The sequence below is a fragment of the Phaethon lepturus genome, unplaced genomic scaffold (assembly GCF_000687285.1).
Source record: "Phaethon lepturus isolate BGI_N335 unplaced genomic scaffold, ASM68728v1 scaffold4020, whole genome shotgun sequence".
Classification (NCBI taxonomy): Eukaryota; Metazoa; Chordata; class Aves; order Phaethontiformes; family Phaethontidae; genus Phaethon; species Phaethon lepturus.
Genome location: NW_010513896.1, coordinates 19,956 through 38,843, shown reverse-complemented (window position 1 = coordinate 38,843; position 18,888 = coordinate 19,956).

Sequence of the window (18,888 nt, the reverse complement as noted above, 5' to 3'; positions counted from 1 at the left end):
GAGCGTCTTGTGCCAAGCCTCCAGTTGTCTGGGACCTCCCCTGATAACCAGCACTGCTGATGAATGATGGAGAGAGGCTGGGCAAGCTCCTCCGCCAGCTTCCTCAGTACTCTTGGGTGGATCCCATCAGGCCCCATAGACTTGTGGTTGTCTAGATGGCTTAACAGGTCCTTAACTGCTTCCTCCTGGATTATGGGCAGGTTATTGTGCTCTCCATCTCCATCTTCCAGCTCAGGGGGCTGAATACCCTGCGGATATCTGGACTGGCTATTAAAGACTGAGGCAAAGAAGGCATTAAGTACCTCAGCCTTTTCCTCATCTTTGGTGACAATGTTGCCCCCCACAGCCAATAAGTGATGTAGGTTCTTCTTGGCTCTCTTTTTGTTGGTAATGTATTTGTAAAAACATTTTTTGCTATCCCTTATGACTGCAGCCTTTAAGATTTCCTTCTTGAAGAATGTCCAGCCTTCCTTGACCCCTTTGTCCTTCAGGACTGTCTCCCAAGGGACTCTCTCAACAGTGACCTGAACAGGCCAAAGTCTGCCCTCCATAAGTCCATGGTAGTGGTTTTGCTGACCCCTCAGCAAAATTCAGAATTGAGAAGTCTATCATGTCAAGGTCACTAAGCCCAAGACGTCCTCCAGCCATCACATCTCCCACCAGTCCTTCTCTGTTTGTAAACAGCAGGTCAAGCAAGGCACCTCCCCTGGTGGGCTCACTCACCAGCTGTGTCAGGAAGTTGTCCTCCACATACTGCAGGAACCTCCTAGACTGTTTCTTCTCTGCCATATTACACTTCCAGCAGATGTCCGGTAGGTTGAAGTCCCCCACAAGAACAAGGGCCAGCGAATGCGAGACCTCCGCCAGTCGCTTATAGAATGTCTCATCTGTCTCTTCGTCCTGGTTGGGTGGTCTGTAACAGACTCCCAGGAGGACATCTGCCTTGTTTGCTTTTCCCCTCATCCTTACCCATAAGCACTGTACTTGATCATCACAGTCAGTGAGTTCTATTCAATCAAAACACTCCCTAACATACAGAGCCACCCCACCACCTCTCCTTCCTTGCCTATCCCTTTGGAAGAGCTTATAGCCATCCTGTGCAGCACTCCAGTCATGAGACCCATTGTACCATGTTTCTGTGATGGGGATACATGAGAGTCCAGTCCTCTAAATACGTATTTAGCTTTATAATGATTTTTTTCCCCTGATGCAATGTCAACCTTGACCTTCAAATGCCCACAGAGGGAAAGAACAATGAAATTTTAATGGCTATTTCACAGAAAGGGGAATTAGGCTTTCCTATCCTTATTCCTTCAGGGTTTCTACCTACCTGGTTTCATCATCAATTTTGTCCCACTTCCAAAGGTGACTTTCCAGTTGGATGCTGAATTCACACAGTGACACATCCACTAACAAAAACCACACACAACCTTTAGTCTAGACAAGTACACACATTTTTCAAAAGAGATCAAGGGGGAAAACAGGTGTCACCCTTGTCACATACCTTTGACTCCAAATGCAACATCAGATGTTGCATGCCTCTGATCTTTCCATAGAAATGCAAATAGAAACAATTTTGAAATGTGTGAAATAGAAAATCAAGCCCATTACCCTGTTAACATAACACAGTTGAAGCTCCTTGGATAGTTTTTAAACTGAACAATTTTTGCTGTAGTTAGGAGCAGGAGAATCTCAGCCTTGCATTTATAATGCATGGCAACTATTTGTTTTAAGATGTACCTGATTTTGTAATTAGTTTTGTGCCTCTCCCAAAGGTGAATTTCCAGGAAGACTGTTGTCCCACAGTGATAAGCCTCTATACAAGAACTGTAAAGGAGGAAAACCTCAGCCTTTAAAAGCCAAATCACACTGTTAGACATATTGAAGTGGGATGAAATTTCCACCATTTTTCTAAACAACTAACATAGCTGTTTCTAAAATTTTTCGTTGTCTAAAGAAGGATTTTAGACAGATCAGCCAGCTAGTCAATCTCAGAAGCTAAGCAAAGGACCAGACCCGTAAGAGAAAGAAGCCAAGAAAAAATAAATGGAAATCTCAGAGAAAACCAATTAAAGATCCTATTTTTTCTTGTTTATTCATTTGGCAATGAACCCAGTAAAGGATCCAAACCTAAGTCCCACAAGCTAATTTCGCCTAGTCTCTTGAGCAAACAAAGGTTATTCATGAACAGTAATCTCAAATCTATTCCCTGTAGGATTCATTCTGACTAACATGGTGCTTGCACAACACAAAGGTCTTTCAGTGATTTTAGCAATTCCTGACCTGTTCCACTCACATCAACATGACAAAGAAGTTAAAATCAAATTCTTTCCAATGTGCTCTTCTTCCCCATGCCACCTTTCCTTTGTATTTTAAAGTTCTTCTCTCTGTATTTTAAGGAATATCTGACAAAAGACATAAAGTCTTTTCTGTCTTTCCTAACCATATTGGTGACGAGATACGTACTGGGCTTTATTAGCAGCCTGGTTCTTCTTCCAAAGAAAAGTCTGGCTGCATTTTCTGAATACACAGTCAAAAGCTCCCTTACAAAAAAAAAACCCAAAAAAACAAAACAATGCTCTTCTGTGAATTTCAGGTTCCATGCCAGGAGACTCTAGTCATTGAAATAAAACTATATGTGCAAAATGCCTGTTAGATATCTCTTCAAAATGAAGGCTGGATTGTCTCTTCTCTATCTCCTAGCAGGTTTCATGTCAATACTTCTTAGAGGTCAAGAAAGATGAAGTGTCCTAAACATGGGATGCTTTGGCATAGCCAGGAATAAACTAAGACTGTCTCTACAGAAATCATACAGTTAACATTTATTTTCAAAGCTGTGCCTTGGTAAAGAGAGAGAAACATTACCAGAAGCACTTTACTCTCCGGTTCTGAACAGTTTCTCAGGGGAAGATGTAACTGAGCAGTCAGAATGTCTGTCTAGGGCACATGGTCCAGTATTTCATAGGAGCAGAACTTCGGCAGGCTCTTCTATCTCTGTTAATGCATATTCAATAACTTCTTTTTTTCACAGGGCAGAGACTTCCTGATTCTCTGAAGAGCCATCTTCTTCTCTCTCTTTCTTGCTTATGTAATTCCACACATGGATAGCCCTTGGGGTACTCTTCAGAAGGGATAGATGTGAAAAACACAAGGAAAATCCATTCTTTTACGCTGTCTGCAATGTCTCTTTCTACCAAGGAATACCATGAAGCTCAAACAGCTTGAGAACTGAGACAGTTCTGCCATTTAGGGTAAGATTTGTCACAGCTCTCTAGCACTCCATGCTGATTTACGCTGTTTTCATTTTGCTGGGAATGTAGTCCTTGCTTCCTTTGTGTGTGTAGAAACTTTCCACTGTAATTACTGTAAGGACTCCTCTCATAACAGCTACTCTCCATAAGGTATTACTATCAGTCTTACAAAAAAACATAGACTTTTTCTTGCTGCTGTCTTTACACTAAATGTTCCAGCCACACTATCGTTTCAGCCCTAGATACAGTAGATATGGAAGGGTATTCCCTTACCAGGATCATTATGTACTACCAGTTCCAAGCATCAAGTTCTCCAATACTTGCAAGATACTTTTGTTCAGATTATGCACTTACTTGGTTTAATGCTGAGCCTTGTTCCCTTGCCAAACTGCAGTTTGTTATAAGTGGTTTCTGAATTCACACATCATTTAATTCCTCTGCAAAAACCTTTCCTGCTCTGCAACTGTACACAAAACAGGGAAATGCCTGATCTGTGATGATTTCTGGAAAGGAATGAACCAAGACAATCCCATTCCAGACTTACTCAGTTTGGCAAAGAAAATTTAGGCATATATTTGAAATCTCATTAAAATGTTTCCATTCTGTAAGCTACCTGGACGGGAAAATGCTTGCACCCTAGCTACAAGCCTTTCTTCTTTGTTCCTCACTGAGAGTTCAATTCTTATATGCAGACTAAAACATAAGGGAAAGAAGGAGAACTTGCTCTTGCAGTCAAATAATTAACCATACTCCTAAATAATTTCTATGATGCATATACACATTTCAGCTAGTCATTTCACATACTGTGTGGTCCCACATATATTTAAGTGGAAGACTTGTTTATGTAGGGTTTTTAGAAATGCAATAATGAAGATGTTATGAATGCAACTCCATGGTAGTCCTCCTTTTTGCACCTCATCAGTGCATAATCAAATCACTACATTTCGAATAGGATCCAGATCAAGTCAAGTCTGTAGCTGGATTAACCTACACATTGTATGTTGGTGTGTAGGTTTTCTTAGTAGGTTACTAAGAAAGCCTTGGATTTCCTCCTATCATTTTCTGTGTATAACTCTTCATTACCAGCATCTCTCCCTCACAGTATTTTCTGTCCTTTGGAAAAGAGAAATGCTTCTCACAGAATTTAGCAGAACCACAATTGCTCACCTAAGGCAAAATCTGGCAGAAATACCATTCTGATCACAAATCAAGAATTAGGATTTACTAAGATTATTTAGCCTGACCCCTATATAACACAGGCAGGAAAATCGAGTGTAAGATTCGTGCAGTATTTGAGATTGTCACAACAGACGAAGAATGACACTACAGATTAGCATTATGGACCAATACCTTGAGCTGGCTACGTTTCCAAAATAGCTTTGGAAAATTTCAGATATTTGTTGCTTCAATTCTGAGCAAGTGAAGCTGGCCCTTCAAACTGTATTTTCCTGTTCTCTAGTAAATTTGATTACTTTACTGAATCTAGGTCCCCTGGCCTTTGACCAGCTTCCAAAGGAGTATCTTAGAAATTTTTTATTTTTTATGTGAAAACATACACTCATTAGAATAAACTACTTAATACCACTAAGTGTTTGTCTTATGATTTGCATTCAGCTTTCAATTTCTCTCCCCACACACTTTTTCTTTGGCTTCAAAGCCAGATCTCCACACCTTGAAGAGTATGAAGAGAAAGAGGTAAAAAAGCTGCATGTCTTTAAACTACACTTACTTGGTGTCACAAGTAACTGTGTCCCCTCTCCAAATATCTGCTTTCTTCCTCCTACAGTCACACTGCCTGAGAGTCTTCTACAAAAACCAATTCTGAAGTTTGAACTGAAGAATTTCTTAACTAAAAGCATCCTGGTGAGTCCCAGGACCTAACTATAAAGAAAAATTTATGCCTTTCATAGTACAAAATGGAAAAAACCCCCAGTCATATACAGATAAATATTTTATGGGAAATGCTCTCTGTACTGTTTTTCTTCCTTTTCTTAGATATTTTTCTGAAACTAAAACTGCAAACTGGAAATTTGTCAAATACCTCTGCCTCTTAACAGCAGCACAAATGACCACTTTATCATGGGTATTCAACAGAAACTGAAGTCAATCAACCTAGTAGAACAAGATAGCATTTTAAGTAGCTGAAATAGCTAAGCTTAAAGGGTGGTCCATTAAATTTCCAATTACTTCTCAATTACTTAGTTTGCAAGGACAATGCAGCAGTTTTGATCTAACATTGCTAAAATCTCAAAATAGGTAAGAAATTAGTATCTACTTCTCTCATAGCCCCTGAAAAAGTCTATGCACTTTATCAGATATCAGCTTGGAAGTGAAAACCTGGTGCTGAAGGGATTGAATACAAACTCCTTATTTGAAATTGCAAGGGCAGAACAGAATTTAACAGAAAGTTGCGGTTAGCCTCTCTGGATGAAGGATGAAGATATCTATGACCAAAGCATAAGAACATTTCTGCATCCAGCTCTGCTGAGGACACAGGAGTCACACTGAATGGACTTTCACTGGATCTGGGATGTGCTGAAGCACTATGATCTCAGATCACTATTTTTACTGGAAGACTTACTTGGAAGCACAAACAGGTGAGTTCCTCCACCAAAAGTGAACCTTCCATAACCACCAATCACACAGTGATAAGACGCTTTACATCATAAACTGTTATAGGAAGAATTTAACAGATTCCACATCACCACTGAAAGATAAGAGTTAAATACTGCCTTTCCAAATCTTTAGAAGCCAATACGAAGCAAGATATCTTGCTGTGCTGATGACTGTATCCACAGAAATTTAGTTTTGTTGGCTGAAATTTTGCTAAATCAAATCTTAACACAAATGGCATCAATTAATACTTTACTGTCCATATCAGTACATATTTTTGGTCTGTAAAAGCAAACAAGCTTTACTGTTTCTTCCATTTAAGATTTTTCAGATGAAGCATGGATACAAAATAGGACAGTATTTAGCATTGCAACATTTCTCTACAACCACTATTGTGCCAATATACAGATTTTAAAAGAATAAAAAAGATCTGCCTGAATCATTCTACACCGCTGCCCTTATAACACAGTTCATGGTTGGCATAAGAAAAATCAATATTGAAAGCTTTTTCAGTCTTATGGATACTCACCAGAACAGAGACAAGATTTCCTAACCTGCAAACAAATTAAATACTTTTAAAAATATAAAAAGAGTATGGAAGTGTAATTAGTAAAATTAAGTTGATATGAGAAGCTGAACCTGGGAAACAGAAGTTAGGTTGTTAGTGTTTATAAACGAAATTTTTCGCTTCTCACTTACTCGGTCTTACAACAATTCTTGTTCCTTGTCCAAATGTTAATTTCCCAAAGTTTCCTGTATTCACACAGCCAGCAAGAGCTTTACAAAAACTATCCACATAAATATATCTGCCTTCATAACTCCTCCTTTCCTAGAAGAGAAGTTAATTAAAGGAAATCGGGAGTATTAAATTATTGTATCCATAGTTTATTACTGAATGAGGCTCATGGCTTACCTAGAGACATTACCCTCAGTCTGTTACATATAATTGTATGTATGTGCCTCTTTCCTTCCACTTTAAATTGGAAACTGATTTCTTTCACCGGGGAGTAATTATCACTCCATCTTATCTATACATATACTTTGAACCATAAAAACATTTACAAGGCAACTCTTCACTAGAAAAAATACCTGGCTTTACCACCAGTTTATTTCTACTCCTGAAGGCGAATTACCAGTTGCAGGGAGAACTCAGAACAACAGTATACGCAGTAACAAAATTAATTTTGTTTCTATTGGTACCTCATTTGCTGGCAAACATATGATCAGCTCTGGCTTAAAATGCAGAGGTAGTTGATCCCTGTGAACATTGCCAAAACATGCTGCAGCAACTTGCTTCTACTTCTGTTTGGATTAGGATCATGTCTTATCCAATCACACAGGCAGGAATAGTCTCATCCAAAGTATTGAGGTACTACAGGTGAGATGAAACCCACTTTTTGTCTGACTTTTAAAAGTCATCTGGAAATAAATGAAAGAAGGTACTTCTAGAAAATATTAAGTTCTTACCTGCTCCTATCAAAGATCTGATTGTCTGCCTTGGGAAAAAAATCCATGCACACTGGTATTTTCTGAACACTAAAAATGCTGATTGCCAAAATACTAAGAGAAATAATTGTTGGAAACTAAAGACACTCAAAAATATTTTTCACCAATAAATTTCAGTGATCAGGGGCCCCCGGCAAGGACATCCATAAATTCTTAACAGCACTTAATAATCCAGTGCTTTTAAAAGGCAAATTTCTTGGAATTTTGAAATGTAAGTACTCACATATCACTCCCCATTTCCATTCTCAAAACTTAGAATAAAGCAATGACCCAAATGATCAGTTAAATTCTATAGGGAACAAGTATTGCACATCTGTGGCCCACATCTGTATGCATACAATCCTCAGAAACACAGGCACTTGCTTTCTAAAGCCTTTCACATTTTTTTTAGGCTTACATGGCTTTACTTTTAGGTGCTTTCTGCTTCCGCATTTAAGCTCTTGATTGCCACCTCCAAAGTTACACCACCACAGAGCTTTACAAAACCCTGGCCATGGAAAGTTGTGATCCATGGCAGACTTTCTCTGTACTTATTAAATGGTCTTTCAATTTCTAACTGTGAAATTGGTAAAAACCTTCATTTGAAAAGTCTTTTTTTTTTTTAGCCTTCACATGGTGCAAAGAAACAGACACTCTGGACTACACGTTCAAGGAAATTAGATATCTTGAGACAGACCAGAAACATATCCGACGTGTGAGTTACTAAACTTAGTACAGATGTCCTAGTGTACCTCTATAATCAGTAAAAAACCACAGGTATTTTTCAAGCATGGTGCTCATCTTGAAGATATGAACTCTAAAAAAACACCTTAAAAACCAGTGATGAAGTTAGAAGCAAAAGCGTTTTCGGCTAGCAGATTTGACCTTGAATGCTTTGTCCTAAAGGGACTAAACCTGGACTCACAAGTCTGACAATTTCAAGATGAACATTCATTTATTCTTTATGTGAAATGTGACACATCCACTACCTGTGTAAACACAGATAGTTGGGAAGTTTCTCAATAAGGGAAGAAATTATATTTAAATCCCTAAATGCCAAAGCTCATCACAACCACATCAAGCTCAGTTTTTGAGATGTTTATTTCTGGCACTTACTTGGATGAAGAGACAGCCTTGCCCCTTTTCAAAAGTCAGCTTTTCATAGGCACCTATGGAGTTTCACTGTGACAAAGAGCTTTACCAAAAATGTTGGCAGTAGCTTTTGACTCGAAGGATTTTTTCTAACTTTGATGTGTACACATAGATCTCCCAGGGTGTTTCTTCTTGAGCTTCCTAGGTCAAAACCCTAGTAAAAATTCTCATGACAATTCACTACTGTGAATCCTACTGCTGTTGGAACCTATGTCACCAGCCCAGCTTATATCTATCACAGAAGAGATTGTAGTTGCATCCTTCAATGGTAACAGCAACTATGGAAGTCAGAATAATTAGCAGTAACCATGAAGATGGATAAGAAAAAGTAAGACAGAAATGGAAATCTTTCTATAGCATTTTGTCCATCCACCTCAGTTAGTGCTTATCTTATCCCGGCCTACACCAGCCTGGAACACTGAGGCACCTCACATCAAAACTATCTAAACTTCTCATCCAATAAAACCTAAACACAACAATGATATTTCTTCTTTTTTTTTTTTTTTAATGCCTCCCATCCCCTGAACAACACCAAAATTATGTCCAAACCTTAAGGATTTATCCCTCTCTAAGATATGAACTTGCCTCTGTTTTCACATTCCCAGTTTTTTGGGGAAAAAAAAAACCAAAAAAACAACCAAAACACAAACACTTCCATAATCTTCCTTTATAAAGTATAGACACACACTCTACAAAGCAACTCAGTCCCACTTTCTGCCTCTATTTTCATGCCAATAGACGCACAGAGATTCCTAGAAACTGGCATTAAAGCCCCAAAATAAAGTATTATTTCTTTCTTGTCTGCACATGGCACATCAGTAAGCCTAAAAACTTAGGTGCAAACATAACAGTGGAGTATACTCAGATAATTCTTTATTCCAACATGTGGTTTTCTTCTTCTTCTTCTTCCTCTTCTTCTTCTTCTTCTTCTTCCATTATACTCACTTGAATTTACCTTCAGAAGAGTCCTTGTCCTAAAGCTAAGTGCATTGACACTTCCAGCATTCCCACTGCCATGGAAACTATCACCAAACCACCTCAAAATGCCACTCATAACTCAAACTTAAAAACCTGGGGAAACCGCCCAATTCCAGGCAACCTTTTACTGCTGCTCAGTAGTTACTCTAGAATTATCAAGTGCTTTAATGTCTTTCAGACTTACTTGAATTTATCAAGTTGTTCCTTGACCAAAGATGATTTTCTCAAAACCAGTATATCACAACTGTAAGAAACTTTACAAAAACCTAAGAAGTTTTACAAAACCTGAACTTGCTGAGCTCTCAGAACTTAAGCAAGGAGAATTACTTGTTTCAGTCTGGTGCAAACCATGCCATGTTCTTTAAGGCAAATTCAGAGTATTAATTCCAAGACCCCAGTCTAGAAAAGTTGAGACAACTATATGTTTCTGCCCCCACCACTTTCTTTTCCAGAATTCTCTATTAGACTTTCACTGTAAAACCAAAAAAATACATAATTTTCTACTATGATGGGCGCCCTACAGAGCTGTATGGTCTTCTGTAGTGATGTTGAGAATTAAAACACTAAAGTATGTTAAAAGTGTCTGAAGTGTTCACTTTGAATTAACAAGATACTGGACCAGAGCTGCTGAATTACTGAGAACAAGTACTGATTTGATCCTGCTTGTCTAGTTTAGCTGTAAACCAACAGATTTCATGGAGATATTTTCCCCTGTTTGGACTTAGTTGAAAGCACATGCAAATATATCCACTTCCAAATATGTGTCTTGATATGAACTGTTCAGTTCTGTGCCACCTTGAAAATATTTATAGAACAGCCAGCTTGCACCTGATACACTATTTTAACTATTCAGTACAAAACATAGTTCCAGGAAATGGTCTAAAATTCTCCTTTGTCAGTTGTGGGACACTGTAAATCTATTCCCAAACCTCATCAATTTTGCTAAAGCATCTTCAGAACCACCAGAGGGTTATTGCAATCCTATAGTAAGTATTACAACTTAGTATCTTGAAAGCATTACACTTTGAGCAAAGTTCGGTGTACACCTTTTTTCTTACCTATACAGCTGTGTCTCAATAATAGTAATTCTAATTAAATAGCTTAGGTTCCAGACTGGTTGATCTCCAAGCCAGATTCTGCACATGGCCTCTCCACCCTGTAGAGCAAACACCCTTTTCTGCAGACACAGATGCAATCATTTATCACAGGTCCACTCCTGCTATATGGACAGTTGTGCGATCTCCACTATGAAGGGGTTTCCTCCCTGTGTCATGAAATTGGAACAGATGACCCGAGGTAAACAGCAGGATTTACCAAACCTGTTTCATCCCTGAATGGGACTTCAGTTCTCCTACACACTAGACAAGGTTATGGAAGTGAAAGGAAAAAATCTTGTTATGGTTCCTTTCTACAGCTTTCCTCTTCATCTGTAGAGCAGAGAAGCTGAAGTGAATCTGCACTGATTCTACAGAATCATGCCCTTACAGGTTTTAATTACAGTAATTGAGCATGCTTTTAAAGCCAGATGTTGTGTGAAAGAAAGTGCACAGCCTTCATACTCTTGTCAGTAACATATTGTCTCTATTAGGTGTTGGCCTAAGAAGCTTGATCTGTTTAAAACAGGTAAGTTTTTGCTGAGGGAAACTGACCTTGCAGCCCACCTGTGACCTTTCTTATTCATTGTGCTTTTCTACTGAAAAATACCGGGAATAGCCACTTTGTGTTGCTAAAGAAAAGCCGACATAAACCCTCTGAAGATCTCCCCTGTGAGCTCCTTTTACTTGCTCACAAAAGTCAGTCATTTCTTACACAACATTAATGTAGCATTTACTTTATTGGGGTTTGAGTACTTGCAGTCTCATTTGTTTCTAAATAATGTTTGCATCGTTAACACCCAAGATATTTTACAAACAGTGCTGTCAGAAACAGTGACCTGGAATTTATGACTCTCAGCAACAAATAAAAATCATGTTTTAAAGTAATAGTTTTCAGGAATTTTGCAGGAACAAATTTTATGAGATATCCAAGAAGCAAATAAAAATGTCAAATATAATAAGTGAGCATAAAAAACCTGAAGTACATAAGAACTCTATTAGTGTTTCTAGACTATAATATATAGATATCTGTATAGTAATCTTCAAGTTGCAGTTTAAGATGAGTATACCACAAAAGATGGATTTACATAATTAAGTCTATAGAGTTATGCACATTTCTCATATTTAAGAAGAAATAGCCTATCTTTTAGGAAAAAAACAAAACAAAACAAAGAAATATTAGTATTTCTTACATTGAGTGGGATTTAGTGTCAGATATAACCCCTTAATAAAAATTAAGTTGCTATTTGCCACACGTGTTTTCAGTACTATAGAAAGCTTTGGAAAACTCATCCAAGTTAAAAAAAAAATAGAGCAGAATGAAGCATCTAATTATTTTTTTAATCTCATGCATTAATTCCATTTTTTTCAAATTGTTGATGTGAAGAAAAGAAGCATTGTAGGATTTTAAACCAAATTTTTCCTTTCTCAAATATAACTTCAAATCCTTCCCCAGAGGACAAACCACCCTACACTGTGTTTCTGTCTATAAACAGGCAGTAGCTTTCAAACCCTTTCTAATGTAAGACTGGACTGGCAATAACAATCAGTTTGTCCTTTCAGAAAACAGGCCTGAATTTACAGAAAGACATCACACTGAAAACGCATGATTTAGTAGCAAGGATCTCAGTTGATATTGGCCTTGAAAAATAATACGTACAGCTGGCTAGTTTAATTTTATTTAAAAGCACAGCAAATAATATGATCTATTTTGCTCATATCCATCTATTTGTAGTGTTTTTTCCCAATCTTTCTTACCTGGCTGCACTTTCTGTTCTGAACGTCACCTCTGGGAAGATGCTTCATCGTTATACTAGACAATAAGCTTTGAAAGAACCTCCTGTAAGCAGGATTTTACTAATTATCTTCCTTTTACTTCACAAAACTGGCTGCTATAGTTGGCAGGGAAGTGATTTGTGTTCCTGTCAATTTTTTCATGTTTGGGAATTTTAAATGGGAGCAGGGCCCTTGGAAATACCATCCCCATATTTCTCTAGCTAAAAATGAGCCGCTTACCTGAATGCACTGTTAGGTATATTCCACACACAAATATGAATGTGTCAGTGATTACGCCCACAGCAGCTCAGCCCTTTACAAAAACATGACTTCCATCCTCTCCTGAAACTTAAGATGTTTTCATTGCACATTATGGATTTTAACTATTCCTTATCACATAGAAGTACTGATAATGTTTATTTTAAAGAAACTTGATAATTATATGCAGGGATTAAGTATTCAAAGCCATGAAAAATCCATTAAAATGGACGGCATGTTAAAAAACGGCCATACTTTTGTCTGCTGAGAAAAGGTAACTGACATAATTGTGATGAAATAAATAATTCTGCAGTAACTCTTCTAAAATAACTGAATATGTGCACACTTTCTTTAGAGAAAAAAGAACATTTATTCTAAAACTTATACTCTTCGTATGAATGCAATCTTTCCTTTTGTGTCACACTCCAGAGAGAAGAAAAACATTTTGAATGGATATTCAGGTTCAGCTGAAAAAAAAATCTGGGCATTTCTTCCAGAACAGCTTAGCCAATCAGTTCCACTCTAGTCAGTCTCAAGCATATTTACTTGCAGCACATGAAAGACTAAAAAATTTAGAACCACGAGCTGATCAGATTTTTTCTTGGGTAGCAAACACAACAGGGATTATGTTTTTACTCAGAGTTATCATGGCTGAATTGGAGTATATATGGTTCCCCTGCAGCAGTAAGTTCCCTTCCAACTCCTAGCATCACAGTGTAACACCACTTCACAAAAAATTCCCTTCTTACCATGTCCAAATCAATTTTTATATGTAAGTCAGCCATAGCACAATTTGAATTTGGAATTTTCCTTTGAGTGCCATTCCCAGGTTCCAGAACTACTGTACAACACAGTGAGGAAGGAGGGAAGGAAGTAAAGAAGGGAGAAAGGTAGGGAGGGAGGAAGAAAGGAAGGGAGGAAGGAATTACAATTGTTCAAATTATAAGTTTGGTGGTGGGAAACTTTTGTTTCTGTCCATGAAAAGATGATTTATATACAAAACCATTAGCTTTCCAAGTTGCTCTGTATGTACAATCCTTACTAAAGTAAAAAATTTTCAACTAAAAGCTTGCTGAGATGTGGGGAGAAAAAACTGCCCAGTTCATTATACAATGAAAAGCAGCAGATCAAATCACTCAATAGTTTTGAACATCTCACCCAGGGTTCCAAGCACACAAACATGTTCAACAAATGGAAACTCTCCCCCTAATGCTACTATAAAATATATAAATGGGACAGAATTAAAAGAAAGAACAGACCAAACCTGTCTTTCTGTTTACTTCATTCTGTCCTCCCCCATGTCCCTGCAGCATTTGGGTATATAGGAAGTTTTAAGGAATTTAATTTCTCTCTCTTATTTCATTTCACACATAGTCGACACCAAAGAATAAGTAATTTTACCAGGGTTCTATAGTAAGTGACCATCTCTAAGGCCAGTCCTTTAACATCCGCCTCCCCTTGATTGACTGTACCACTAAACCAGTTATGCCTGTTGAAGAGCACATCACTCCGTATAGTCATTATTGTGACTGCAGTGTACCTGATGAAGGGAAGGGTTCCAATGTGTTGCACCCTGAATTTCCAGTTCAATGACATTAAAGAATTATTATATACACAGGTTTGTGACATGCAAAATTGCTGGCACACAGACTTACCTGTTTCCAGAAACAGCTAGGTCCATAGGCAGAACTTGATGGAACTGACGTGGGTTGGTCCTTCCACAGTGAGAAAACCCTCTGCAGAAAACCTCGCAGTTCAAAGGAGTGGAGAGCCTCACCAGAAGAACACAGCTCCTGCGTGCATCTCACCTGTAGCCTTTGGCGCTTGTATTCATCCATCTTCTTATCAGCTTCTTCACTGCCTGGAGCCAGAAAGCTTGTATTGCATTCCTTGTTGTGCCAGACTTCCACCTTGTTTAGCAAGACATCCAAACCTTTGGAAGACCCTATCCTACTTTAGACATAACAGCTTTTCAGGGCACAGAATGCATCCCTTAATCCCAGCAAGACATTTTTCCTCCATCTTAGGACATTCTGACCACTGAGTTTCTTGAATAACTTACAGTTCAAAGCTCCCTTTAGAAATACTAACGAGTTTTTAAAGCTGCAAGTGTTGCCCGTATTCTACTCCATTTCTTCAGTTACAAATCACTTACAACTCTACAACTGTTTTAGCTTGTATCTTCAAATAAAGCTTCTTTGAGTCGCAGTTCAGCAATTCATCTTCTTTCACCTGCGCATTTCTGGCACTGGACTTTCTAAAGATTCTATATCACATAGCAAGGGTTTTCATCTGCACCTGCTGGCAAGGCAAGAATGCAAATGAAGAGCAAAGAAGCTTGATTTGTGGCATGTGCAGAGATAACACTTATAGGGTTTGCGTGTTTGTTTTTTTTTTCTATTTGACCTATTTACTGGATTTTATCAAATCAAAAATGTTGTGAGAACAATAAACAGTTTGACCAGCAGGCAGCAGGAGAGATCAAGAAAAGAAATTCAGTTTACATCAATATATCTAATTTTGCCAGGAACTTTTTAGTATTTTGGAGAAACAGAACAGAAAAGTCAGATTATGCTCAGTAGAATTTAGGAATATCTTCATTATGTTGCATTTTTAATGCTGTATAAGAAAACAGAAGTATTCAGCTGTACAAGAAGCTACTTAATATTTACCATTCTAATGCAGTTTGGTGTTGTTTAAAGTAATAACAAGAAAACAATCAGTTTATCTTCTTAAAAATATCTTTAAAAGGTTATATGACCAGAAAGTGAAATAAAGCCTGATTCACCATCTCGTTTATAAAGTTTAAATTGAAAAGAATACTGATGGAATTCGATTTTTTTTTTAAAAAAGGGGGATTTTTTTCACCTCATTTCTTGTATTTTAATTACTTTTACCAAGTTAAAACTCCTAGAAAGTTTGGATTTTGCTTTGAGTATCCTCTTAAGTATATTTATGTTCTTAATTCCAAATGCAACCCTCACACAAAAGGATGCAATAATACATGCAATATTACAGGCAATAATAGTTACAGACATAGCTCTTACACCCAGATGGGTTTTACAGTAGGAAGAAATAAGCATCATTAGCCACATTACATCCAGATCCATTTTAAAAGCAACTTACAGCAAATTTCCCTACTGTCCTTTGGCAAGAAAGTACTAAATTAAATAAACCCTAAGTCAGGCTGATGTACTGTGCACATAAGCAGCTTAAAGACTTGAGGGTGAGGAAGTATTCTTGCCCTAGAAGAAAGCAGGGCATCACATGAAAAAAAGTAAGAAACAAGGTTTTCTGCAAGGATAAGACTGAGGCTCTGATATGTTCATGGGGCTGAGCTGGTAAAGGGTTCAGATAGGTGTTCCTTTTTTTTTTTAACGTAAGATTGAAGTAAGTATTTGTTTGTGTTGTAACAGTTTGCCAGAGAATACAAAATCAGGTGCATCATTTCAGGCTGATCTAAGTACTTCTGTCTGTCAGCCGACATACAAAGATGTTCATACTCTGCCTCAACTTCTCCCTTTCTGTGACATTTTTATTGGCTCTGAGAAAGTCAAGACACTGAAGAAATGAGGCTGGGAGTCCTGCCTTGTGCTGCCAGAGCCTTTCTAGCTATGAAGCTTTACCATTCTTCATTTCTTATGGGACTCTGGGCACTGAAACCTTAGAGATATTTAATTTTTCTTGGGGTGTTCCCATACATTTCTGCTGAAGCAAGAAATGTATAGGCTGAGATCATAAACACTCCTTTCCCTGTATATAAATAATAATATGAGAGATAATGGAAAATATTCTCCCTGCTATTCAGTTTTCCTTGTTCTTCACGATGCTTTTCCATTTGACCTTTTGGAAAGATGTTTATTCACTTAGGGTGCTTTTGATGTTCTCTGCCACAGGAGAGAGCTATCACTGTTTTTACTTGCTCAGCAGTAAGGGACACACAGGTGTTAGCATACTCTATCTGTGAGGCCCACCAAAGGGAAAATAAGATTAATCTTGATTTGCTGGAGGTGAACATTTGCCTGAAAGTACTTTAAAGGTTTTATTTAAGTTCACATTGTGGGTGGTGTGTGTCCTTTTATAATGAGAAGCCACAATATATACTGTGCCATGACCTGCTGGCAGCAAAAGGGTTGAGAAGCTGTTTGGAGGTCGAATCATTTGACAGGCAAGTCTCAAAGTTCCTGGCTGCTACAGCAGTTTCACCCTCTGTCAAACCAGAAGAGTCATGAAAAATGCATGGCATGTAACACCTTACTTTTTTCAGGCAGGGATCTGCTTTCCATGAGAGTTATTAGTGAAGCTCGTGTATCTGAACGATTGCAGGTATCACTAGTCAGTAGAAATGCAGATGATGCACCTTCTGGGTCATATTCTGCTCTGTGAAATTCCCTGCATTCCCATCCTGCCTATAGCATGCGGTTAAAGATAACTGGCTTCTTAGAAGCAGTTGCAACTTGGAGGAGAAGCTATCAAAATTGCAAGCAGCAGCTCCCCAACAGAAAGGTGAAGATGTAAATTTTGCATCCAATAAACTTTTGCCAGGGAATGCCCATGAGACTCAGTAGCAGTCAGAAAAGAATTGCAGACTTAAACTGGGAGAAGACATTTTTAGCGATAGGGATTTAATGCTTTATAGAGTTCAAAAAGATCTGAAGCCTCCCTGACCCAGGATGTGAGCTATGGACTACCAACGGGTAAAAAGATGGCTAAGTATACCATATGTATCTTACTAAGTTAAAATAAGAAAACAATGCAAAAAAGATTTAAAACAGATTAGAGCAGAACAGCCATAAAATTGTACCAAGTAGAAACACAATTTTAAAATTTCCTGACGTTGACAAAATTGAACAGTACTTGAAGTACTATTGAGAAAGGAATGTAAAACAGCTCATCTTATCTAAACCATGATAGTCTCTTTAAGCAGTGTCCAGGTGAAGAGATTTTCATGAGTTAGCAAAGTTTAGATTTTTACTTGAAATCTAGACATCATTGTCATTTTCATGAACTCTTGCAGAGAAAGGCGAAGTAGCTTTCTGAACAGCTAGGCTATAGAAGTTATTCTACAGTTAAAGTAAATCTAGCAGAGAAATGACCATGATGATGTCTGGATAATAATGATAGTCTTTGAAATATAATTTAAAAATGCAATACAAGCCTAGACAACCTTTTGAAACCTGCCACAAAATGACACAAATGACAGAAAACTGTCATATGATAAAATCTGATTAAGTATTGTAAATATTGCCATTTTCTATAAATAAAAGGGCTGATGGTGAAATTGTTTCCTTAAGCTCTTTATTCAAAATGAGATTGTATTGCAGCAGATGTAGTATGACTTAGAAATATTCAGGAAAACTAAAGCAATAAAACTGTGTTGGTAAAAAAAAGACATATTTTCTTCCACTTAGTAGGGAAGTGTGCATTATATGCTCTCCCCCCTGAACCATCCCTGACTTACTTGTTGGAATCCTTTAAAGAAAAGAGCTGACTTATTTAACATGTTGGACCAAGTGCTGGTGATTCTGGTGCTGGACTCCCTCAGGATACAAAGGATCTTGAACTTAAAAGCTGCCAAGGACTTTAGCTGCCCGATTACACCAGACGTCCAGGGCATTTTAAGCTCTTCACTCCTTTTCACATCTTATGGATGAACATCTAGGATCAACAAGGTACACAGAAGGAAGAATACTCTTCTTCAGGTGGTTCCTCTTTCAAGATGCCAAACCAGACATCTGCAGTGGTCCTACATCAGTCCTGCACCAGCTGGAATGTTAAAAGGACACAGTCCCCCAGAGATGCTGTGACAAATGAGTCACAGCATCTGTGGCAGATGGACTGTCTTTAGACTCCTGGGGACTTCCTATGCTGAAATTTCAGCTGTTTTTGAAAGGTGCCATCCTGCCTCTTGGTATTGGAAAGCAGGAGGCAGAAGGAGAAGTGCAAGCAACCAGCTTGCTTTGGATAAGAACAATACACACATGAACATCCAACTGTTTCCTACCTTTTGCCAGAGAAAAAAAGCTGCCACTTGTTCTGCAGGTGGCAGGTGGAAGGTTTCATAAAGCAATGTAACAGGGAAGGGAAGAAAAAAATCCTTTGCTGATACATGGCAGAGAATGAGGGAAGAAACCTTTAAGCAGTCATTCTGAGCAAACTGTGCAGAATTTCACTAGTGAAGGACTTGCCTTGTTGATTCTCATTACTTGGGTGATAATTCTGATGATCTATTAATGGGATCCTTCACAAGTTCTTTTAAATTTATCTAGAAAGCCATGCAC